This window comes from Mustela nigripes, chromosome 3 (assembly GCF_022355385.1).
Source record: "Mustela nigripes isolate SB6536 chromosome 3, MUSNIG.SB6536, whole genome shotgun sequence".
Classification (NCBI taxonomy): domain Eukaryota; kingdom Metazoa; phylum Chordata; class Mammalia; order Carnivora; family Mustelidae; genus Mustela; species Mustela nigripes.
The window spans coordinates 178,757,117-178,783,126 of record NC_081559.1 but is presented as its reverse complement, the minus strand read 5'-3'; the positions used below and the strand labels follow the sequence as shown (position 1 = coordinate 178,783,126).

At 43.1% G+C, this 26,010-nt stretch overlaps 1 protein-coding gene across 2 annotated transcripts in view; it reads left to right on the top strand.

Annotated features, from left to right (window-relative positions):
• The window catches only part of SNTB1 (syntrophin beta 1), a 228,020-nt gene that overhangs the window by 114,065 nt on the left and 87,945 nt on the right, over window positions 1-26,010 (top strand). The window lies entirely within an intron of this gene.

Sequence of the window (26,010 nt, the reverse complement as noted above, 5' to 3'; positions counted from 1 at the left end):
TGGCTCCCTGCTCAGCAGGAAGCCTGCTTTTCCCTCTCCCATTCCCTTAGCTTGTGTTCCCTCTCTCACTGTCTCTGTCAAATAAATAAATACAAAGTATTTTTTAAAAAGATGAGGGGTGTATACCGTCTTGGATAAGGTTGGTTAAATCAGGGAATATATAAAGCCACTGAATGGAAAGGTGTACTTCCTGGAACATGAATTACCCTGTGAATTTTGGGAGAACAGAATTTATTACAGAGTTCATTCCCATGCATTGTAAAGCTATAATGTGAGATTTAAAACAAATTTATGCCTGCAGTTATTTGCGCTCAAACCTAGATTCCCTAAAAGTACAGGTTTACTCGTTTCAACATTTAAGAGTTCTCAGAAAGTTGCTGGAGGAGCTCGCAATTTTTATTATATATATAATAATATGTGGTAAATGGGGTCGCCTGGGTGGCTAAGTGAGTTAGGCCTCTGCCTTTGGCTCAGGTCATGATCTCAGGGTCCTGGGATTGAGTCCCATATCAGGCTCTCTGCTCACCAGGGAGCCTGCTCCCCACCCCCGCCCGCCTCTTTGCCTACTTGTGATCTCTCTCTCTGTGTCAAGTAAATAAAATCTTTAAAAAAAAAAAAAAAATGTGGTAAATGTCATCCGTCAGGTTGCCATGAAAGAAACAAGAGACTGTTCTAGGTGACTTAAGCAGAAATGTATTTAAGGAATTAGTTGCTTGCAAAAAATGGGAAGACCTTAGACTAGGTCTCCATTAATGACCCTCAAGAGTCTCTAAAACTGATACAATCAGGAAAATAGAGAACTAGGAGGTTGCCATTGGAACCCTCAAAATGATGCAGGACCAGGGGAGTGATCCAGGAATCAGGGAACTGGGATGAGGGAATTGGCATTTTGGGATTATCTCGTGACACCCAGGCTGCTGAGTGAATGGATGCTGGCAGTTCCGGCTAGCTGCCCTTGCTCCTTGCCTTTGACCCTGACATCCTTGCTCACCACCAGTGGCAGTCTGAACTTCCACCTTCCCAGTCTCCTGCGAGTACATAAAAGATATATTGGGCAGAACCTATTATATTTACAAAACCTTCCCTATAAGGGAATGTGGGAACATGGGTTATTTATTTATTTGTTTACTTACTTTAGAATTCTACATTCTAGAGAGGGTGCGATGAGGTTGAGTTAGCCAACTCACAGTACCCGTTACACAGCCTCGGTTACATGGTAGGAGCTCAAGAAAGGCTAATTCTCTTCCTTTCCCCGCCAAGACTCAAAATAAGAGCTTAAAGGAGACTTGGCACCTTGATATGGTTGGAGGAATTGTGGCAAAGATAGTACCTCTCCTACTGCATCGGTTTTGTTGAGTTTGGGAAATAGGTCGCTGTGGCAGAGAATAGTCCTTTTGTTCCCACAGAGTTTCCCAGTCTTCCTGTAGCTGTGTTGGGCCTTGTGACGAATTCTGGCTAATGAAACATGAGCAGAAATGATGTGTGTGCTTTTGAGGTGAGGCCCTGATGGGCACATGTGCTCTTGGAGCTGCAGCTTTGAAATGGCGGCGTTTCTTTACGCCGGGCGTCCTGAGTGACCTGCTGGAGCAGATCCCCACCCCACTCACGTCAGGGGATGAACATGTTATTTTCATAAACGTTGGTTATGTTAGATGACTGAGATTTCAGCCAGTCTGACACCACAGTGTAAACCTCTTGTGACCAATATGGTCATCATGGAAATGTCCAGACAACTCAGTCAAGCTGATATTTACTGGGAGATAACAGTAATTCTCATGCAGCTGGGTGTCGTTAGTAAATGAAAAATTTCCCCCTCTCTTTCTCACTTTGTATCGTTTTTTCCCCCACATTAAATAGTTTTTAATGTAGAGTCTTAAAGCAATCCATATGGCTTCTTTGTTAGTTGACATTATCCAGGTGAGTGAGCATGACCTAGAGGTACCTGATAAAGGACAACTCGGCCTTTTCACACTAAGAACATGTGAAAAGCATGCTGTGTTCTGCGGTTAGAGGTGTTGCTTTGGGAACTGTTATTATCTGTGGATAATGCTCTTTCCCTGTGAGTTTAGAGAATACCTTTGTCCAAAAGGAAGTCTCGCCTCTGTTGGTTTCAGCAAAAGTAGATGCCACTAGAGTATAGCCAGATTCTGTCCCAGCTGAAATGCTAGGATTTGTGTGTTTGTTTCTGGCCTTTCTTCTGCCTTTCTAGATTATAACGGCTTACATTTGAAGTATTGGCCAAGACCACCGATTTTTGATAAATGAAGAAAAGACTTGAAAATGCTCTCTTCTCTTATTTACCCTCACCTCTACCAGTCTCTTATTTTCAGGCAGATGAGCTTCCCCTGCAATAATTCTCAACCTTTTTTATTTTTTTAAACTCTTTTTTTTTTTTTTTAAGATTTTATTTATTTGAGAGAGAGAGAGAAAGAGAGCACAAGTTGGGGGAGGGCAGGCTGAAGGAGAAGGAAGCCACTGAGCAGGGAGCTCGGTGCAGGACTGGATCCCAGAACCCTGGCATCCTGACCTGAGCTGACGGCAGACGCTTAACTGACTGAGCCACCCAGGCACCCGCAACCTTCTTTTTAAATTCTTGTCATTGCAGCATGGGTATGAAAATAAAATGGTATATGTTGAATTATTTCATAAGGTATGAAGCTGAAGAGTGTAAGAGAAAAATATGCCTCACTAAAGAAGGCTGTACTTCATCACCCCTTCACTGGGACCCAGGAGAAACCCAGGGCTTCCTCAACTTGAGTCCCCCTGTGTCACCCTTTATACCTCTTGCCATGTGGTGGTTTTGACATTTATTTGTATCTTGATTTGACTGACCTCTTACTGTCACTAACTCCATGAGTACAGTGATCTGGTTTGCCCCTGCTTGACATGCTTTCCCAGCCCAGTCAGTGACTGGTTCAGGACAGGCACTGAATGCATAGTCCCTGGACAGAGGTGTGTGCCAAGGAACGGACCGATGAGCGGGTGAGGGAAGGAGAACTCAAGGAAGACCCAGGAGATAGGGCAGAGCTTCTCAGCTTCCCCACTCTGCATTCCTACGGTCTGCCTGTTACCACTGATGGGGCCAAACAGATGTTTAGAATTTCTTCCGCTGTGATCTCTGTGGGGCCTTGGAAGTTCCTCAAGATACTCTTGGTCCCCAGATGGAAAAATCCTTTACCATGATTGCCTCAGTCACTATATTGGGTTGCAAAAGCCCTAGCACACCATTTCTGAGAGAAAAACGACCCTACGTAGAGCGGCATGGGCCTTGACCTCTGTGAGCTTATTTGTAAGAGTTGGGTGGCATTCCTACTGTGATGAGCTCCAGAGAGCTTCCCGACTTCTGTGTGACCAGTGTTCTGATTGCAGGGGCAGACCTGAAGCCTAGAAATGCTTGTGGAGGGGTGCTTGGGTGGCTCAGTCGGTAAAGCGACTGCCTTTGGCTCAGGTCATGGTCCCAGGGTCCAGGGATCGAGCCCCACATCGGGCTCCCTGCTCAGCTGGGAGCCTGCTTCTTCCTCTCCCTCTGTCTGCTGCTCCCCCTGCTTGTGCTCACTCTCTCTCTCTCTCTCTGTCAAATAAATAAATAAAATCTTAAAGAAAGAAAGAAAACAAATAAAGGGAAATGCTTGTGAACTCAAGCCCAGAGGGGCTGGTGGGGAGAAGGGGGTGGCCTTGGGGGCGGCTTGGGGAAGGTCAGCGTCTGTCCCCTGGGTTTCAGGTGCAGGCCCTGGAGCCAAGCACTCTTAGTGGGTCTAGAGGGCCCCAGCTGCAGGCACTTCTGGGACTCTGGCAGATCTGTGCTGTTCCAGACTGTCCAGCTGTCCCCGTGTTGACCTGTGTAGCCCAAGCAGAGAGGATGGCTCACAGCCAGAGGAAATCCACATCCAGCCGGCAGAAGCATTTCCGTCGGCATCCAACCAGGAAAACAGAGTACTCTGGGCATTTTATTTTATTTTTATTTTTATTTGGCTTTTTTTTTGGGGGGGAGGGGGTGCATTTTAAACAGCAAATGGAATGTAGTGAATTGGTTTTAATGGTCAAAGATGAGCTGAGAAGCCAGCTTGAGTTTTCCCTCCCTCTTGCCCTCTGGTCTCCCCCTTTGCTGCAGGCAGAAGCCATGTGACACAGAAGCCTCAAGTATGGATCCCCTCGTGATACTAAGCAAAGTCAGGGAAAGTGCAAGGAATGGATTTGAGGGCCGATAGGCCCAGGACAGGCCCAGGAAGGCACCTGATGCATCTCGATATTTCTAGTGGTTAGCACACAGGAAGTGCCCAAGAAATATTACACTGACCAGAATGAATGATCCCGTGGCTCTCATACTCATGAGGTTACATGTGTGTTACCTGACTTAGGTCAGTTTATCTCTTGGAGTGTGTTCTTGTACATAAAAGAGTGGCAGTTGGGTCCCCCATTTTCATCCTAACAAATACATGATTCTGATCTTCCGTGTCTTGCCAGAATTCTGTGTCACCTTCAAGAGCTTCTGTTCTCATTGTACAAGCGTTGTCACCCTGACCCCCAAGACAGACTCTGGAAGTCACTCTTGAGTAAGCCCTTCATGTCAAATGGCTTTAAAAGGATTTCTTCCTTTGATGGAGAGCCACTTCATGGCTCTGGTCCCAAGTGTGTTGCTTGAGGGCATCACTTTAAAATTGTTAATAATTTATTTATTTGTTCTTTTATTTTTTCAATAGTTAATACATACATCCAGTTTACTATGCACAAAAGGACATTCAGAGAAAAATAACCTTTAATTCCTCTGTCCGTGCCACTTGGTTCTCCTCCCAAGAAGCAACCACTGTTACCAGAATTTCATGTCAGAATGTTAATTTAATACAATTACCCCGAGGCAAATATATTTGTTTCCTAGGCCTGTAATAAGAAATTACTAAAAACGGAAAGTCTTAAAACAACAGAAGTTTACTGTCTCAGAGTTCTGGAGAGATTTAATCTGCTCTTCCCAAAGGATCTAGGAGCTGGTGGGGAGGAGGGGGTGGCCTTGGGGGCGGCTTGCTTCTCACATTTCTAGTGGCTCCCAGCAATCCTTGGCATTCCTCGACTTATAGCTGGTCACAACACTCCAAACTCTGTATGTCTTTTCTAACCTTGCCTTTGTGTGTGTGTATCTCTGTATCGTCTTTTTTTTTCTTTTATTTTTAGAGAGAGAGAGAGAGAGAGAACATGCAGGCATGAATGGGGAGGGAGGGGCAGAGGGGGAGAGAGAATCTTAAGCAGGCTCCGCACCCAGCGTGGAGCCTGACACGGGGCTCGATCTCATAACCCCTGAGATCATGACATGAGCCAAAATCAATAGTCAGATGCTTAACTGACTGAGCCATCCAGGCACCCTGTATCCTTTTCATATAAGAATACTAGTCATTGGGTTTAGGGCTACCCTAATCCTTGATGACCTCGTTTTAACTAATTACATCTGTAAGGACCCAATTTCAAGTAAGGGGTCGCCTTGAGGTTCTAGTAGATAAGAATTTTGGGGGGGGGGGGCATTTTTCAACGAGGTCTCAGTATCTTCCAGCTCCTTGTGACTCAAGCATGCGACAGAGACAACCAGCAGCAAAGCATCACATAAGGACTTGTGAGAAACACTGACTCTCAGGCCCCACTCCAGGCCTGTTGAACCACGATCTGCATTTTAATGATAATCCATCTCATTACCGTTGGAGAGGCACTTTCATTTTGACTCGATCACTGGGCTCTCCCAAAACTAATCTCTCCTCCTTTGGTCAAATGTCCTTTTTTCTGGTTTGTTTTCCAGAGCTGAAATTTAATTTCCTAGTGAATCCACAGGTGTGAGGAATTTATTAAGGAGGGGACGGTGATGGGAAAATTAAATGCACTCAGTGCCTTGGAAATAAAGCTTTAACAAATGATCAGGAAAAGTTCCTTCAGTGCAGATGGGATAACTGATTTCTGGTTTAGAATAGCACCCACCCTGGCTGAGATCCAGGCAAAATGTCAGTTGCTCCAACTCCTGAAAGGTCAACATATTGCTTCGAATGACTTTTATGAAATGCTCATCTCAAAATTGGAAGCACCGTGGAGATGGCTCTATGTAATCCAGCTCCTCGATGTCCTCAACCTTGTACCTTACCCCAGCCTGTTTTGTTCCCTCAGATCCTCGGGGGTGGGGGGAGCATTTACTGCTTTATCTCCTCCTGTCTGAAGTAGAGCCAGCTTTCTGTCCTGGTTACGGGAGCAGAACAGTAGCGTGAACTAGAGAAGTCGACAGCTCATCAGCATAAAGCCTTTCCCTCTAGAGTTTCAACTGCTGCCCCTAAGTTTAAGCCTAAGGGCTGCTTAAAATTAGCAAAATCCTGTGACTCGAGTTTCTTATTCCCTCCAGCTGTCTTTTATGCATAATTAGCGATGGTGTTAGCAGGTGCCATTCAGAAAGAGGGACTGCTAAAAGCATGGATAATATACAAGCCCTATAATTGGTTCCTTCCAAAGTTGTCTGCTGTATCTAGAAACTGGGGCCAGGAAGGCAGAGCCCGTTTTGGGTGGGTTCATCTTTATAAACACAGTAACTACCTAATAAATGCCTTTGAACTGACATGAAGTGAGGACAGTCTAATCTGTTCCTTTATACATCAGTGATGGTGAATGCCATAATGCCTTCATTATGAAGACTATCATGCTGAAAAGACTTTATCGTAAAGGCTTATATTGTTGGGCAAGGTACAAGACTTCCACTCTGAGCAAGACAGAGTAACAGAAAGTTGATTTATCCTCCCTCCTACCTGAAACATCCAAACACAGCCGAAATGTGTGCTCGAGACCTTGGATTTCAGGCAGCAGTTTCTGTGAGATGGGAAACAAGACAGTCCCTGAGATTGCCCTAGCTTTCTGCCTTGAGAGTTTTCAGGCAATGGCACAGCGGCAGAGCACCCCAGTGGAGCTTAAAAGGCCCCCTAAGTTGGGAAGACAAGGAGGAGAGAGTCCAGAAAGATCAACACAGCGAGCCCCCACAAGACAGGTGGTGGAGAGGAGAGAGCTGCACAGAGAGGAATCTGGAGATTTAAACAATCTGGAGATTTTAAAGAGATTTAAAGAGGATCCCCTCAAGGTGAGCGGAGTACTGATCAGCAGGCATGTAAGCAAACTTCAAGAGACCAAGGGGAAAACTACCCCCAAAGGATTAGAGGTAACATTGCTCAGCACTCACGTAAGGCCAGGAATAATGCCTTTCCTGAGGCAGGACTGGAAGATGTCAGGATTCACAGGAGTAGAGAGGGACAGAATTCATTCTAGGTGGAACACCACCCCAGTTCTGCCTAACAAGTCTTGCAAACAACACCTGAAAAGATCAAATGGTTTCCAAGTAACTTAACTGTGTCCTGGGAAAAACAAACAAACAAACAAACACAAAACTCTCAAGAATATTTTTAGGAGTATAAACATAACCAGTGCTCAACAAGGTAAGATTCATAATGTCTGGCATCTACTAAAACATGAACAGACATGCAATGAAGTAGGAAAAATATGTTTCCTGATGAAGACGAGAACCAGTCCATTGAAATTGATCAAGAAGTGACCCGGATATTAGGATTAGCCAACAAGGACATTAAAACAGTTCACGTAACTGTACTCCATGCCTTCAAAAAGCTAACCAAAGACTTGAAAGATACAAAAAAGATCCAAATCAAACTCCTGGAGATGAAAACTACATTGTATGAAATGAAAAACACATTGGATGACATTAATAACAGAAGAGACCCAGTAACAGAAACTGTCCATAGTGAAACAAAGAAGATAATTTTTTAAAGACATGCACAGAGGGACATCTGGATAGCTTATTCCTTAAGCATCTGCCTACAGCTCAGGTCATGATCTCAGGGTCCCGGGATCAAGTCCCATGTCAAGTTCCCTGTTCAACAGGAAACGTGCTTCTCCCTCTCCCACTCCCCCTGCTTGTGTTCCTGCTCTCTGTCTCTCTCTCTGTCAAATAAATAAATAATCTTACAAAAAAATACATAAAGACATGAACAGAGAATCAGTGAGCTATGGTACAAATTCAAGCAGCCTAATATACCTATGGTTGGCTCCTCAAAGTGGGCAGAGGAATAAAAACTTCCAAAGAAAAGCTGATAACTGGCTGGTAATTGTCCCAATATGATAAAAACTACAAACCCACAAATCCATCGAAGCTTGATAAACTCTATACACAAGATACATGGAGAAAGTGACACCATGGCACGTTATTATCAAATTGCTCAACACCAGTGATGAAAAGCTTAAAAGCTGCCAAAAAAAAAAAAAAAAAAAAAAAAAAAAGACACAGTACATAAAAAGCAGCAAAGAAAGGGCAACTTCTCCAGATGAATGTTTGGGTCCCCATCCCTAATTCCCTGTTGGAACCTAATCCTTAGTGTGATGGTGTTAGGTGGTGGGAACTCAGGGAGGTGTTCAGGTGTGAGGTTGGAGCCCTCATGATGGGGTTACTGCCCTTTTAAAGAGATCCTAGAAACTCCTGCTCCCTTCCACTATGTCTTCTCACCAGACATGGAATCTGCAGGATCCTTGACCTTGGACCTCCCAGTATGCAGAACTGTGAGCAGTAAATTCGTGTTTATAAGCCACCCAGTCCATGGTACCCCGTGATAGCAGCATGAGTCAACCAGGACAGCAGCTTATTTCTCTTTAGAAGCAATGCAAATGAGAAAGTCAAGCAAGATCTTCCCATGTACTGAAAGAAAAAAAAAACTGTCAAGTTAGAATTCTATATCTAGTGAAAATACCTTTCCGAAATTAAGGTGAAATAAAGATTTCTCCTGACATACAAAAAAAAAAAAAAAAAAAAAAAACCTAAAAGAACTGGTTACCTGCAGGTGTATGCAACAGTAGCTAAAGAAAGTCCTTCAGGCAGAAAGAAAATGATGGCAAATAGAAATATGGGCCTACAGAAAAGAACGACTGTCTCTTTAAGAAGACCGCTCTCCCCTAATTGATCTGTGGGGGCATCGCCACAGTCATCAAAATCACTATGAGTTTTTCTACAGAAATTGGAAAATTGATTAAAAAATTCATATGGAAATGCAAATAGAATATGCATACAGAAATAGCCAAAGAGCTTTGAAGAAAACCAAGTTGGGTGACTCGCACCATATCATTCAAGAGTTTTTATAAAGCTTACAGTTATCAAAAAAGTGGGATAATGATGTTGAATAGATAATTGGTTGATGAAATGTAATACAAAGTCTGGGAAAAGACTCCTGCATAGGTGCACAACTGATTTTTCAAGAGAACCACAGAGGCAATTCAGTAGAGGAAGAGTAGTCTTCTTTGTGAGTGGTGTAGCAAAAATGGCGTATTCAGATGCCCCCCCCAAAAATGAACTTCCAATCCCCGCCTTATACCCTAAACAAAAACAAGTTTAAATGTGTCATCAATTTAAATGTAAAACCTAAAACTATAAAACTTCTGGAAGAAGACGTAAGAGAAAACTTATGTGGATTTAGATCAGTCAGAGTTCTATATGTCACCTAAATCACAATCCATAAAGAAATGTTGATAAATTAGATTGTATGTAAATTAAAACTTACTCTTCTTTTTTAAAAGATTTTATTTATTATTTATTTGACAGAGCGAGATCACAAGTAGGTAGAGAGGCAGGCAGAGAGAGAGAGGAGGAAACAGGCTCCCTGCTGAGCAGAGAGCCCAATGTGGGACTCGATCCCAGGACCCTGAGATCATGACCTGAGCCGAAGGCAGCGGCTTAACCCACCGAGCCACCCAGGCGCCCTTAAAACTTAAGAGAATGAAAACACAAGCCACAACCTGGGAGAAAATATTGTTCACCACAGAAGATAGCTGAATAGGAAATAAGCACAAGAAAAGATACACATCATCAGTCATTACAGACATGTAAGGTAAAACCGCAGTGTGATACCGCAACACAGTTTAATTTAGCTAGAATTAAAACCCTGATCATATCAAGTGTTGACAAGGATGTGGAAGAATTAGAACATCCATCCACTACTAAATGGGAATGAAAAATTGTACAACCACTTAAAAAAAAAAAAAAAGATTTTACTAGTCATTTGAGAGAGAAAAAGTAAAAGCATGAGGGGGGAGGTGCAGAGGAAGAGGGAAAGAGTGACTCTCAAGCAGCCTCTGACTGAGCCTGGAGCCCACCATGAGACTGGATCCCACGACCCCAAGACCATGACCTTGGCTGAAATCAAGGGCCAGCCACCTAACTGACTGAGCCTTCCAGACATTTTGCTATAACCACTTTGATACACAGTCGTGTAATTCCTTAAAATGTTAAACACAAACCTACCTACAGTATGAATCAGTGATTCTACTCCTAGCTGTTTACCCAAGAGAAATGAAAGCATGTGTCCATAAAAAAAACACATGTTCCCAGCACCATTATTTGTAATAACCTAAAACTAGGAGGAACCCACATGCCTATCCAGAAGTGCACGGAGAAATCAACAGGGGTGTATCGTACATTGGTTACTACTTGGTCACAAAAGGGAATGAACTCCTGATACATGCTACAATATTTATGAATCTCAAAATAATTATACTGTGTATGAAAAAGGAATATATACTAAATGATTCTGTTTATTGAAATTCGAGATCATGCAAACTGAGCTGTAAGAGAAACGGAGGGAAGCAGAGTCATCACGGTGGATGTGCATATGTCTAAACCTATTGCTACTGAAAGTACATTTCACTGTATGTCAGTTAGATCTCAGCAACACTGTTAAAAAAAATACAGTGCAGTTACAGAAATAGTTTTCCAGAAAAACTGGGCTATTTGCTATTCTTAAATACCCTTAGCATCTCTGTCGCTGGTCATGGGTGGTCCCCACAAACCGGAATGCCCCCGCTTCCTTCCCCATCTGTCAAAATCCTCTTATACGAGAGCCCCATCTCAAATGCCTTTCTCTTCCTGAGCTATTTCCTGATCCTTACTCTCCAACATGCCTCCCTTGGATACTGTGTGTTTCTTTAATGGCACACCTGTTGTGCCCTGTATTATAATTATTTTGGTACCATCCCCCTCACTAGGCTATAAATGGCTTGGGTTCCATCCAACTTATCTTTGTATCCCACGGCCTCCTCCCATGCCTCCCAGACTCCTGCATCCATGCCTGGGTATTTTTGAATTCAATATTTGGAGGAAACATTGTCCCAAAGATACAAAGATAAGATTCAGTATTAATTAATTCAATCTTTGTATTAAGTATATCAAAGTATTCATAAATCAGATGATCATAATAGAATAGAATAGAATGCTCTTCTTACTCTGCTATAGTTTAACCTTTAATATCTAAAGTGGTCTTTCCTTTGCATTTCTACTGCTGCCACCCCTTTCCCTTCAAAGATGTCCAAGCAAGTCTCCACGCCTCCAGTCTCTGTCCCCTCCAATCCCATCTTCCCAGCGTGATCTCACTAAAATACAGCTTGATCACGTCCCTTGCTTAAATGAAATTCTGTCGGTGTGTCCTCTCTGGACTCACCCATTTCTGTTCCCACTTCCTTGCCTACCTCTCCCCTAAATTTTGTCTGAGCCTTTCAAGTACTGTACACACTTTCCATAATGTACAATGCAGTTTTCCCCTTCTGCCCTTTGCTCAGGCTGCCCCTCTCCCTGGGATACTCCCCTTGGCTACTCCTCCTTTTTGATTTAGCCAACTTATCCCCTTCCTTGAAAAGGAAGGAAAAATAGAACAAGATAAAAACAGAGAAGGAGGCAAACCATAAGAAACTCCTAACTCTAGAAGACAAACTGAAATTTGTTGGAGGGGAGGTGGGTGGGGGATGGAGTAGCTGGGTGGTGGGCGTTAAGGCGGGTACTTGATGTAACGAGCACTGGGTGTTGTATGCAACTGATGAATCACTCATTTCTGCCCCAAAACTAATAATACACTATATGATAGCTAGATTGAATTTAAATAAAAAATGTTCAAAGTAATTAAGCTTTAGGATTGTCACTGTTCCAGGGGTTGTATTTGTTTAGAACTCAGCCAACTCCTGTTTGTAGATGAAGAAACTAGGATGCAGAGAGGTTGAGGTCTTCACTCAAGGATGCTCAGCTCATAGGCAGTGCACAGACCAAGGTCAACTGACTCCATTAATGACGTTCTAACCACTGTCCCATGTGGCCGCTCCTGAAGGGTGATCACTGGGTTCTTGTCTGCTAGCACATCCCTTCCACCCCATGGACAATAAGCTCCTTGAAGGCCATGGCTATGTTGTTGGACTCAGTGTCCTTGGCACCTAGCAGACTGCCCGGCCGAGAGTAAGTGTTCAATAAATGTTTTTGAATGAGTGATTCAGATGTGATTAAGGTTACCGGAACTTGCCCCACATAAGTATCTGGTTTGTTTTAGGTTTTGTGTGGTTTTTTTTTTTTTTTTGGGGGGGGGGGGGGGGATATACTGAAATCTTGAAATAAATAAATACATAATTAGATCAGTCCAGGCTAATTGATAAGCAGCCCTCGTGCAGATTGCCCAGGGGTACAAAGCCAAAAATAGAAAGTTCAATCAGTTGACTTGCACATCTGGAGGGAACACATACTTGGAATGCTATAGGCAGAGGCAGGCATCTGAGCAGCCCAGAAGCTCATCTGTTCCAGGTACCAACCGCAGAATCAGGGAACTCTCCTCTCCCCTCCATGGCGTGCCCCCTCCCTTTCTTCCTCCCCATGCACCTTCATGTCAAGAAGTAGAAGCTTTAAGTAAATTTCCTTCATGGGTAACAACTTTTCTGTTCTACTGTCTTAACACATATTTTCTTTAAGGGGAAAAAAAAACTAATAAAATAAAAAATAAATTAAACAAACCTAACCCATAGCTTTGCTCCTTCACAGAGAGATTGACTCTCTTCCCAACTTGTTTGGCACCGTGGCATTTACTGTAAGAATGAAGAAGATTGAATTTCATGTAGCGTGACCTTTTGAAACTTGGGATGATCATTAGCAATATTCTGATTTTCACCCTCTCTTGCAACCAGTACAGAATTGCATGACAATTTAAAACTTGTCTAGATAGTTCAGATACAGATTTTTTTTTTAACATAGCAATTTTGTGGGTAGCTGATTTGTTTGTGCTTGTTTAAATCCTTCAAGTAATGAAATGATTATTGCTATCTACAGAAGAGGTGAACATGTCTTTGAGCAAAGACCTCACAGAGAAAATAATTATAAAGCTGTCATTTCTATAAATACTTTGACAGTGAAATATCTACAAAGTATTACAGTGACTGTTTCAAATGCAGAAAGAGGTATTGGCCCCCAATTCAGGACCACCCCTCTGGAAGACTGTAAAGAAATGTAAGGTGGTCTCCAGCGTGTGAGCTCTCTGTGCCCATCCTCTGACCTTGAATAAACATCGTTGTTAGGAATTCTGGATTCCAGGTTCAGTAATTCTACTACCTGCAGGTGTAACCACAGATAAATAAATTACTTCTCCTCCTGGAGATTTTTCACCTTTGAAATTAGTGGTTGGGTTAAATGACCTTTGAATTCTTTCTGGATTGCTAATTCGGTTTTTGATCATTCGTTCGTTCATCCATTTAACTGGCTCATTTTGGTTTCTGCTTCTCTTCCTCTAGTGCTCCCTTGCTAACTAAAATTGCCCGTGGCCCTTTCCACTTTTCCGAACCCCAGTTCCGTGGCTATTCTAGTTCCTTTGGGTGGCGTAGATCCTTTTCAGATCCTTCTCATCTCATCCAGCTTTTCCCTCGTCTTTTCCCTTCTCCTGGGGCCCTCTTCTTTGCTGAGTGGTGGCTACCAAGAATCCTTGTGGGAAGACAGTAACAGCTTCATGGCCTTCCACCAGTGACATCTTTCTCTGTATCGGGGCACTGGAGAGACAGTGCTTTTGTCCTTCTCCCCTTTTCCTCTCCTCCCCACTTAAATAGAAAGACTTAGTAGAAATTAAAACAGAACGGATGAGTGATATTTTGGCTTTGGTGAAGTACTATTACTATGTCTAAGAAGCTGTGGACATCACGGTGGTGAATTACTGCTTAGTTTATTAAGAACTGAATGAAAGATTGTTCCTAAAACAGATACAAATTATTCTCTCATGGTAGGAATTTTGCATGTTATTTGAAAACTTAAAGTGTGTGCTTGTCCAAGATTGCTAGCCTAGAATCTCAGGAACCACAGAAACCATATCTGTGTTCACTTCCCTTCCCCTCGTGTGCCTCGTTCCACGGCTAGGTGCCAGGCACTCAAAATAATTGATTAACGAATGACAATCCGTCTTGTAATTTTGTCCAAACATCCCACAGAAATGACTTAAAGGGCATCCACTCCTGTTCTTACCTCTGAGATAGAAGTATTCCTTGTTGCATTAATTTTGTGTCATCTTTTGACCCTGATTTACACAGTTGCAAGTCTGTCTGCTTTTACATCCAACATGGCAAGGCTGGCAAGATCACAAATCGATTATTATAGCCCAAGAAAATTACGTATGACAAATTGTCTGATAAACAAGGTAATGTGAAATTAACCAAATGCTTCAGAATTGACTGTTGCACATCATCTGTGGAAACTACCCTCCTGGGACATTAAAACATGTTTGACTTTACTTACTTAACTATAGCAAATAAATCTTGTGATTTAAAACTGAAGCACTTTGTACCATAGAATTAAATTTCATTATTCAAGACCGAAAGAGTTCACATGTAGTAAGGCGAAAACACAATATAAAGGGAGGTGGTTGTAGAACCTTAACAAGGAGTTAGAAGTGGGGTGGGGGACGCCTGGGTGGCTCAGTGGGTTAAAGCCTCTGCCTTCAGCTCAGGTCTTGATCTCAGAGTCCCGGGATCGAGCCCCACATCGGACTCTCTGCTCAGTGGGGAGCCTGTTTCCCTTTCTCTCTGCCTGCTGCTCTGCCTACTTGTGATCTCCGTCTGTCAAATAAATAAATAAATGAATAAATGAATAAATAAATCTTTAAAAAAAGAAGAAGAAGAAGTTAGAAAGGGAGCCACCATCGAGTCTGGCAAACTTTTAGTAATAGAGCCGTCCGTTCACTTAGCCCAGGAGAAACTTATGGATTAAAAAATAAATAAATAAAAATAGAGAAAGGAAGAGAAAGAAAGAAAGAAACTTATGGATTATGCCCCTCGTGTGTGTCAGGCAACAGGAGGAGATTAACAGAATTCATATCACACCTTCAGAGAATTTACGGTTTGGAGGGAGAGATACAATCTAAAAGGATAAGCCTTGAAAGAGAAACTGTTGGATGATGGAAAGCCACGACTCTCTCCAAGCTTGGGGTAGTGGGGAACTACATGTGAGAGCTACATTTCAAAACACTTTCTGGAAATATCAACTAGACAGCATGAGTGCTGCCAGTCCCCACTCCCATGTCCATGGCAGATGTCAGTATATGACGATGCTCCTTTTTCTTGTTGAGTCTAGAATGAGTCCTCAGGCTCTCTGATATCATCTCAGGCAGCTGAAAGCTGGCCTACAAAGTAAACCTTACATCCCATCCTAGACAAGCGCTTACCCTTGTTTCGCTGCGAAAACTTGCTAATTTACAGTGTAGCCATCTCTTTTGAAAGGGAGATACCACCACTATAATATTGATAAAACTTGGAGACGGGATGGATCGTGGGAGAAGAGGACTGGAGACATCAAGAATGATTGGGTCATCTAACCTGAGTTATTGGGAAGATGTTGATCCCGTGGAAATAAAATAAACATAGAAGAGACAGACCCTTGGGGGATAGGTGGTCTATGTTTACATTACAAGTTTGAGGTTATTACAAGATACCTAAGTGAAGATGGAGAAATTTACCCAAACTCGTGTTTTTTGCCCAATCTGGACCATTTTCAGTTTTTAATCTTAGTAACAGACAGACACTGTCCTTCATTCAGCTCAGCTGGAAAACTCCGTGACCAACCTCCGTCTTCCCCATCCCTCAGAGCTGATCCATCATGAAGATTATCAGTTTTATTTTCTATGCACTTTCTAATCCCTGTTCTTTATACCACGTCTACCACGCCATATGGCACAAGACGTACCTAACCCTAAAAACCTTTCGTTATTTACTTGCAATTCAAATTTAACTGAGCATTGTATATTTTTATTTACTAACTCCGGCCCCAAATAATCTAATGCGAAGGAAGCAAACATAGATGTTCAGACTGCAAATGCTTTGCTCTGGACCAGGCTCTGGGATGGACTGTTTATGCTGTCAGTGTAGGATATTAAGAATCTAGAGACAAATATAAATTTATTTGACCTGCATAGCACATTGTATATTTAAATGGCTTTAAAAAAAAAACCAGTTGAGCAAGGTCAAATCACAGAATATTCTGAGGTACAGATGAAGTCAGTAGTGGAAAAACAAAATGTTTCTGTAGTTTGACATTAGCTGACTCGTCTCCTAAAACTTTGATAATGATATCATTCCCCTAGGAAAGTCGAAGTGCTGAAATTCTTCACATATTTTGTAAATTTATGTGTTACCGAAAAACTGAAAGCTACCCAACATGAAAGATACCGTCAGGTTCCCTCCGAGCCTAGCAGAATACTACATCATGCATGACCTGTTTTTGAAATGGAATTTTGTGAAAAATAGCAAAACACCTTTTCTGGCTCCTTTTCTCTTTACTGCTCACACTTGACATATTCCTTAGGTGATCTCAGTAGCCCCCATCATGGCAATGAGATTCTGAAATCTGCATTCTTAGCAGGGGATTGTAGTGTCAGGCAATAGAATCAACTCTGGCTGAGGATATGAGAGTGGTCACCTATTTCTCAAAGAGTTCAGAGAGGCAGGCTAAGCTCAATGCCCATTTGCATTGTGAATTCCGTTCTAGAAGAAATCCCACTGCTGTTGCCATCTAACAACCATGCCACAGTTGGGCAACTGCCTCAGCTTGCACCAGTAACAGCTCGCGACTGGCCAAGATCTGCCGCAGCTGCCAGTTAGAGCTGGATGCCGGCGCCGCCATACTTGCCAAAGATGTCTTCCCTCCACAACCACTTTCTCACGGTGCCTCCTTGCCGTTTTGGGTGAGGGGCTCTGAGCCCCACCGGTAGGAAAGATGGGGAACCCGAATTCTGGCTTCTAGCATGGGGAAGCACAACTCATAATTTTGAAAACTTTCCAAATACACAGGAAGGGTGTCTGAAAGATACTGAGTAGCAACGAAGAGGAGAAATGTTCTCTACTCTTGTAAGCAACAAACCACATTTTGCAAACACCCTGCTCAATGGAGCTGATGATTAAGACTCAGGCTGTGTAGTCACATGCTAGGGATTCAGTTCCAGCTTTTCCTCTTACTTACAGGAAGATTGAACAAGTTAGCCCTGCTGTGGGACCATCTTCTCATCTGTAAAGTAGACACACTAATACCATTCATCTCACAGGCTGGTGGAAGAGACAAAATGAGGAAAGGGAATATCCTTTCACTTGGCGGTGATGGAGTTCTCATCCCCACAGGACAGCTTCTCCTCCTCATTATGAATATTGTAAATATAGATCTCTTATCTCTTTCTTTTGAAGTCTTTTTAGTTAACAACCAATTTGAGGATTTAAGAAAAGATTCTAAATTTTTTCTAACTTTTTCTGTCGTGTTTTCTTATTCACCTAAAGATACTTTTCCTAGTGAAAAAGGGATGCCAACATTCCTTTTCTTAAACTTTTTTCCTCTTATCTGTCTGATTATATTGCAAAAAATTTAGAAATGCAGGAAAAGCAGAAAGATGGAGATAAAAAATATCTCAAAATTCAACTATCTAGAGATAGCCAGTATTCATGGCATGCCATATATTTGTCTGTGAGGAAATCTTTTGTATCAGCCTTGGGAATCACAGATTCATGGAGCTGGGAGCAACCATAATGACCAGGAACCACGTGGTTTGAATTCCCCTCCATTCCCAATGGTGGCAGCAAGCCCTCAGGCCTTCTCTTCAGAACTACCTTCATCTGTGTTTTCTCCAGCCTCCCATTGGAGGGGAAAGGTCACGTGAAGCCTTTGTTGCCAGGCTGCAGGTTCTACTCATCAATTTTGTGTTGGGAGGCTTCAAATTTTATGTGGCAGCCTCATGTTTCTGAACAGGGGAGCAGAGAATTCTGGGAAATGTTATTTGTCTCAGCGGGAGCCTTTAAAAGAGTAAGAGGGTAAGAAAATTACTCTTTTATTGCGAGGTTTGCCAAATGATCTCTGAGAAGCTGTGATATCATTCACAGGCTGTGCCAAGCTGGATCGAAACTGCTCATCTTGGCAGACATCTCGAGTGAGCGTGTAATTCCTCGGGGTTGGTATGGGCCTTTATCAGAAATAGTTCCATAGGCAGTATTTACATAACTGTGGTGGAGTGTGAGAATAAACACAGCTGTGGCATTGCCCTAAATATTTCTATTCAGCGGAGAATTAAAAGAACTTTATCGCTGAACTACAGATAAATACAATTCATCAAGCAGTGGTCAGTTCAACTGGGGAACAAAACAGGAGTCGTAAAAGACTGTCCTGCTGAAAATAGCTCCAATCAACTGTCCTAACTTTATTGCTCCTTGAGGTGCTTCCTCCCTCCTCTTTCCCGGCTCCAGAAATGTAGGACTCATCAGCTTGCAAGGAGGTTATCTAGATTTTTTTTTTCTTTTTTCTTCTTTTTTTTTAATGCCAGGAGGGAAGTAGAAGGCACCCTCATTTACTGAGCAGGGGTTACTATGTCCCTCATTTCAGGAGGGTTTCCTTTGTCATTCTGGTTGTAGAATTGAATGTTGGTGGGGGTAAGAGTATTTTTTGGTGTTTTTTGTTTGTTTTGTTTTTGCCAAGGAAAAAACTGTGTAACTCCCACATGCCATTGAAATGGAAGTATGATTGCCGTAGTCCTAAGTGATCTGCATCTTACGAGTTACTTTCAACACCTCCATATTTCACACATTAACGCAGTTCCCATTCAACTATGCGCAAAAAGATGGTTATACCGTGTATGAGTTTTCTAAGACCACCGCGACAAAGTGGGCACTGACCGGGAAGCTTAAAGCAACAGAAATGTACTCTCTCTCCGTTTTGGAGGCCGGACATGTGAAATCAAGGAGTTGGCGGGGCTGTTCCCTCCAGAAGCTTTGAGGGAGAAACCACCCCATGCCTCTGTCCTAGCTTCCGGTACTTGCCGATCTTTGGCAGTTGTTGACTGTGGACGCATCACTCCAGGCTCTATGGCCATCTTCACATTGCCTTTCTTCTCTGTGTCTCCATGTCTTTTCTGTCTCTTACAATGACAGGTCCTTGGATTTAGGACTCACTCTAATTCAGTGGGTAGCTGAGTGAGATAAGAATCTCCTCACCATCCTTGCTCTAATTACTTCACCAAGACTCTGTTTCCGAACCAGTCACATTCTGAGGTTCTGGGCAGTCATGAATTTGGAATGATGCTATTCATCCTGCTATATACATGGTGAGCTTCGTGGGCATAGGGACGCCCAACACATGCTATAAACACCGCGAGTTCTCTTGAAAACTCACGTATAGACACAGCATATCTTTGTGTACATGTATTAAGAAATCACCGCATGTTTCCAGCTCCATTTTGTAACTCAAGAGATTTACTTGGATTTTGTTTCAATGTGCATGCCTTGTCTCTTTATTAATGGTGTAGCTAGGAAAGGACGAACTTGCTCATATGGGCTGACAGTTCAAAAGCATTGTCTTCACTAATATAGTGCCTTTTCCCAGCTACTGAGCCTACAGAAGAGTCTTAAAATGCCAGAAGCATACATGGCACCTGCTAATGTCAGGATTTACAAGTCGCAAAGCACTTTCACAATTATTATCTCATTTGATGCTCTAGTAACCCCGTGAAGGTTTTATTATTATCACTTCCGTTATTATCGTCATTATCACTTCATCATCATTATCATCATCACCATCCCGCCCCTGTTGTCCAGGGGATAAAGAAACTCAAGCCTCATAGAAATTATGTGACCTATTTGTGGTCAGTGAGTCAGCACTCGTAGTTGTATTTGACAATCCAATTCAAATAGGTTTGTGCAAAAAGGGGACCATAGGAGAAAAGTACAAGGATATGCTGTGTGTCAGGTATGGCTGGATCCAGGCCCCTCAGCTTTGTTTTCCTTTGTGTTGGCTTCATTGTAGGCAGACCCTCTCCTTTTGATGGCAAGATGGCCTTCAGTAGATCCATGATTTTCTCTGACCCCACAGTAGATGTGATAAGGAAAAAACATCTCCTTGGCAGTTACTCCTACAGAAATCCTGGGCCAGATCTCCACGAAGCTAATTAGATCACACCTACAACACTCAAACCATTGAGCCCCCAAACCACTGAGGCTGAGAATGGGGGTAAAGCCTTTTGCCAGAAAGGGGAATGGAAACTGGGTAGACAGAATCACAGATGTGATTGTGTCACTCACAAGTGACAGAGCTTGGATTTGAGACAAGGTTGTTGGAACCTACAGCCCGGTCCTCCTGCTCTTCCTCCTCCTCCTCCTTCTCCTCCTCCTCCATCACCATCCCAATACAGTGAATACACAATGGATACCTGGGACAAAATTCAGAAGACAGAATATGAGAGAGCAAAGTCTCCTTTCTAATCTTGTCTTCTTTTCACCCCATTTCCCTCCTCGTCGAACCCTCCTGGATACATTTCCCAGCCTAGTGTCCACATTCACAAGCATTTATAAAAACCAGCTTGACATCAGTGATAGGACACTACTCTCACTGTTCTGTCCCGTGCTTTTTCTTTTTCTAAAAGATTTTATTTTATTTATTATTATTATTTTTTAAGAGAGGCGGGCTGGAGGGAAGGGGGTAGAGAACATCTTAAGCAAACTCCGCCCTCAACACACAGCCCCGTGTGGAGCTCTTGAACTCACAATTCAGAGATCATGGCTTGAGCTAAAACCAAGAGTTGGTCTGCCTGTCTCACTGAGCCCCCCAGACACCCCTGCCCTGTGCTTTCTTTGCTTCCATTGTCTCATGCATTTGGGGTCCCCCGACTTTAATGACTTCAGCTCCCCAGCCACAGTAGCGTTTCCACCCTAGGCCTTTTCTTATTTCCCTTTGTTTCCTGTCCGCACGCCTCACCTCCTCTATTTCTACTTCATTTCTTCATCTCTACCTCCTTCCGTACATTTACAGATGGACGAAGTACTTACTGGAGTTGAAATTGCTTTTGAAAAATGGGCTATGTGAAATATATGAAAATGGTTCTTTTATATATGTTATCAGCAAAATATTTCCAGAAGGTAAAACAACTCCCCATCTCCTTTCACCCTCACCGTTGCCAGTTAGTTCAGCCATTGAGAAAACAAAGGGGCCTTGGCAGATGCTTGTAGCTCCAGTGTTGGCCCAAATTCCTATCAGCATCCTGAACGTGGGTCTCATGGGGCTCTTTTAGATAGAACAGAGGTAAAGGGGATAACAGGGGTTGGATTCTCAAGTTTACCCCAAATCATCCAAGCTCTTGCAGAAGACACTCATGCCTCTCCCCAAAGTTACCCTTCCTTTTCCATCCCAGGATGTTAGGAATAGTCCTTGTTTACTTTTTTTGTTTTTCCTGCATCTGGATTTTCCTTCAAGTCCACACTGGACTTGGGGAAAGAGTTGAACCAAAGCCAATCCTGGAGGACTCTCCCCGCCATGGGGGGGGAGGGTGGTGCTCTCCTTGTGTTGCACGCCTTTGGGAAGACTATCCATTGCAAACCAGAATCGATCAAGACCGGTTGGCATTGTGACAGCTCGTGTACACGTTATCTCATTTGGTCTCTCCAAAAATCTTAAGAGGCAAGGTTACTGAGCCATTTTACAGATAAGGAAATTGAGGCTTCGGGAGGTTAGTGACTTGCGTGATGCCTCACAAGCCAACAAACTTTAGAGCCAGCCTGACCCCAAACCCCACATGCTTCACAGCTTCCATCTGGCACGTGTGCTTTAAATTGGTGAGAAAGTAGGCTGGTGAAGAAGGAAGGATGACACTGCCTGCCTGGGAATGGAATTTTGGACTTTCTTTCTCTAGCTCTTCATACTCTAAAACGTACACTGACAGGATCACATTTTGGTAAAGGGAGCTTCAATGACAAATTAGGCCAAAGTGTGTGTATTTGAGACCAGGTCATAAAAAGAAGAGCAACTCCTTCTTGCTTTCCGGGGGAAACCAGCTACTATGCCATGAAGAAATTCAGTGACCTCTGGGAGAGCTCACATTGCGGGGAACTGAGGCCTCCCCACCAACAGCCAAATGAGTGCACCATCTAAGAAGTGGAGCCCCAAGTAAGCCTTCAGATGCCTGAAGCTGCAGCTGACACCCTGCCCGAAAACTCACAAGAGTCCTTGAACTAGAACCACCCAACTGAGCCACTCTCTAATTCACATGCCACAGAAACTGTGAAATAATAAATGTTTTGCAGCCATTGGCCACTAAATTCAGGGGGAGGCTGTTACTCAGCAGTGGATAGCTGATACATTGCCTGCCCAGAAGCCTTCTGGTAACAGTCAGCTATAGGCGCAGCTTTACAGGGTACTTGAACTTGGGCTCAGAGAGGCCTGCCATGGTCCTTAATCAATATAATTTATGGAACATTTATTTTTTTTATTTTAAAGATTTTATTTATTTATTTGAGAGAGAGAGAGAGAAAGAACAAACAGAGGGTATGGGCAGAAGGAAAGGGAGAAGCAGACTCCCTGCTGAGCAGGGAGCCCCATGCAGAAGCTCGATCCCAGGGGCCTACGATCATGACCTGAACCGAAAACAGACGCTTAATCAACTGAGCCACCCAGGCGCCCCTAATTTATGGAACACTTAAAGTGAATACCCAGGCCTCAACCTCTGGAAATTCCTACTCAGTAGATCTGGAATGGGGTCCAAAGCATCTGTGTTTAGTCAAGTGATTCAAAACAAAAGCAAAAACCTATTCAGGGTTTTCTGAAGAACACTTTTGATTGAGAACTTCTGTCATCTTTTTTCATTTTCCTTTTTTAACTATAAAAAGCCACAGGTCGCTCTATTGTGTCCTCTGAGTTCTTTCTTTGGGGTTGCAAGACTGATTGGAGGAGCTCAGTGCACCTTTCGGCTACGGGAACCCTGGCAACCAACCAAGCTCAGGGCTTCTTATGAACTCCTAGAGCAACCTCCCTCAAACTTGAGTTGCATCAAACTTACCTGGAGGGTGATTCCTGGGTCCCACTCCCAGAATTCCTAATTCCGTGCCTTCAGAGTTAGATCCGAGGATTTGCTTTTCTAGTTAAGTTCCCTAGTTGGTGCTGCTGCCGGTGGGCATCACTTTGAGAACCACCACTAAAAGCACAGGACCTGTTTGCCCTGGAAATAGTCCAAGATCCTCCCTGTATTTCAGGCAACAGCAGCCAGGGAAGACTAAAACAAACAGATTTTGGCTGAGATAAAAGTAATCTCTTGTAATAGAAATCCAAATAGGGGCGATTTGGTTGGGGGTGGGGAGGTAATAACTGGGAAGGGGGCATGAAGGGGACTTCTGGGACCCCGCGTGTCATGTCCCGTTCCTTGATCTGAGTGGTGGTTCCACAAATGTATTCCCTTTGCAAAAGTACATTTGTGCACTGCGATTTGTACACTTTTCTGTCTGCAGGTTATACTTGAAAAGTTTACTTAAAAATTAGTGATGATAAATGCTGTGAGGGCCTGGGAGAAACAGGTCTCTGTATCATTAGCCTGTACCTTTGTTTACAAGTCAGCTTTCCTCTGAGGACAGGCTGGCAACCCAACAAAGATGTTCTTTGTTTCCTTTCTTCCTTGATGGAATATCATTTGTGTCTGTGTATGTGATATCTGGGGAGTGGTGGCTTCCCAAACCATCATTTGTTTAAAAACAAATCCGGATCTTCAAAAGAAAATAGCGTAAATGAAATAGTTGCAGGATTTCAATTTCTAGAATAACGGATCATGTTAGAATAAATTGAAAAACACACTGAGGGGCACCTGGCTGGTTCAGTCAGTGGAGTCCTGCAACTCTCAATCTTGGAGGTTGTGGGTCTGAGCCCCATGTGGGGGTAGGGAGGACTTACAAATAAAATACTGGGGTGCCTGGGTCAGTGAGGTGTCCAACTCTTGATGTCAGCTCAAGTCTTGATCTCAGTGTCGTGAGTTCGAGCCCCACGTTGGGCTCTATGCTGGCCAGGGTGCCTACTTGAAAAAAAAAAATCATTAAAATAAGGAAAAAAGAGAAAAAGAAAAGCGCATGAATGCTTTTTGAGAACCCTGGTTGCTATTTGACTATGTAACTTTACTGAAGAGTGAGATCTGCAAGCAAGAATTACCTCTTGTTTCTTTGAAAAGTGCCCAAAAGGCACGAGATTTTTTTTCTTCTGAGGACAGATGTCACCTGAAGAAGTCCCCGTTTTATCACACACACACACACACACACACACACACACACACACAAGCCAAAAGCCTTTGGAGTCTTTGTGAGGAGCCTCGTTTTGCAAATTTTTGACCCAAAAAAGCGCTAATTTTTGCTAAAACTCCCCCAGAGACATTCTACTTTCTAATTCATTCCTTTTCTACAATTTTAGTTTGTGAGTAAAAAGGTTTACTTGCTCTAAAAGTTTGGTTTCGAATGTTAACGAGGCCAGGTTGTGTTGGGACTTCCGATTTTCAGGGGATCTGCAAATTGTTATTTTGAAACTCGGGACACTACTGAGCATGAGAATGAGACTTCAGACAGCTGTGCAAGAAAACGAGTGCCCCCCTATGGGATGTTGTCCCTTTTAAAGGAGAGACACTGTAATACAGTAGCTAAATTCCTGGGATTTGGAGCCTAACCAACCTAGATTTGAATCCTAACATCGCTGTGTGGCCTTGGGTAACTTCTCTCTCCCTCCAAACTGTAGTTTTTTCCTTCTATTAAATTGGACTAATAATAATCAGTCCTAGAAAAATGAGGAGATCCATAAGTAAATAGTAAACATTCAACGCTTGGTAGCATAATAATTAAGGGACGAAGTAACAAATGGATCATTTTTCTTCAGTTTTGAATTTTCCCAATTCCTCTCTTTCTGGTGCAAACGTCAATGTAAAAATATTTACTTGGATGTATACATGAATGAATAAATGTGGGTTTTTTTTCTCTCCCTGCAATACAAATGAGCTGTGTAAAAAGTACAGGCGTGAAGGACAGGTTAATGGTTGCTGGGGATTTGGGGGTGACAGTGGCGAGGCGAGCATTGTAACTATCAGGAGTGGCTGGAGGGAGGGTTTGTGGGATTGGAATAGTCGTGTGTTCCGAGTGTTGTGATTCACAGGAGACAAAGTGGCACAAAAACACCACACCTACGTTGTACCAATGTCAGTTTCCATATTGTATTCCATAACCTGAGGGAAAAACTGGGAGAAGGTTATAATGGGCAGAGGGTTCCATTATACAGTCCATATATACTGTTTTTGCAATATCTTGTTAATCTAGGAGTACTTAAAAAAAAAATCTATCTAGAACTTCCTTTTACCACAATCACAGTATGCAAATCTCATTTATATCTCAGGTGGTCCCTGTGAACCTCCAGGGTAGGCTTGGTGTTTGACTTTTGCCTGCTTGCTTGCTTGCTTTCCTTCTTTCTTTCTTTCTTTTTTTTTTTTTTTTAAAGATTTTATTTATTTATTTGACAGACAGAGATCACAAGTAGGCAGAGAGGCAGGCAGAGAGAGAGAGAGAGGAGGAAGCAGGCTTCCCGCTGAGCAGAGAGCCTGATGTGGGACTCGATCCCAGGACCCTGAGATCATGACCTGAGCCGAAGGCAGTGGCTTAACCCACTGAGCCACCCAGGCGTCCCTCTTTCTTTCTTTCTTTCTAAAGATTTTCTTTATTTATTTGACAGAGAGAGAGATCACAAGCAGGCAGAGAGGCAGACAGAGAGAGAGAAGGAAGCAGGCTCGCTGCTGAGCAGAGAGCCCGATGTGGGACTCGATCCCGGGACCCCGAGATCATGACCTGAGCTGGCTTAACCCACTGAGCCACCCAGGCGCCCTCTTTCTTTCTCCTTCTGCCTTAAAGAGAGCCCTT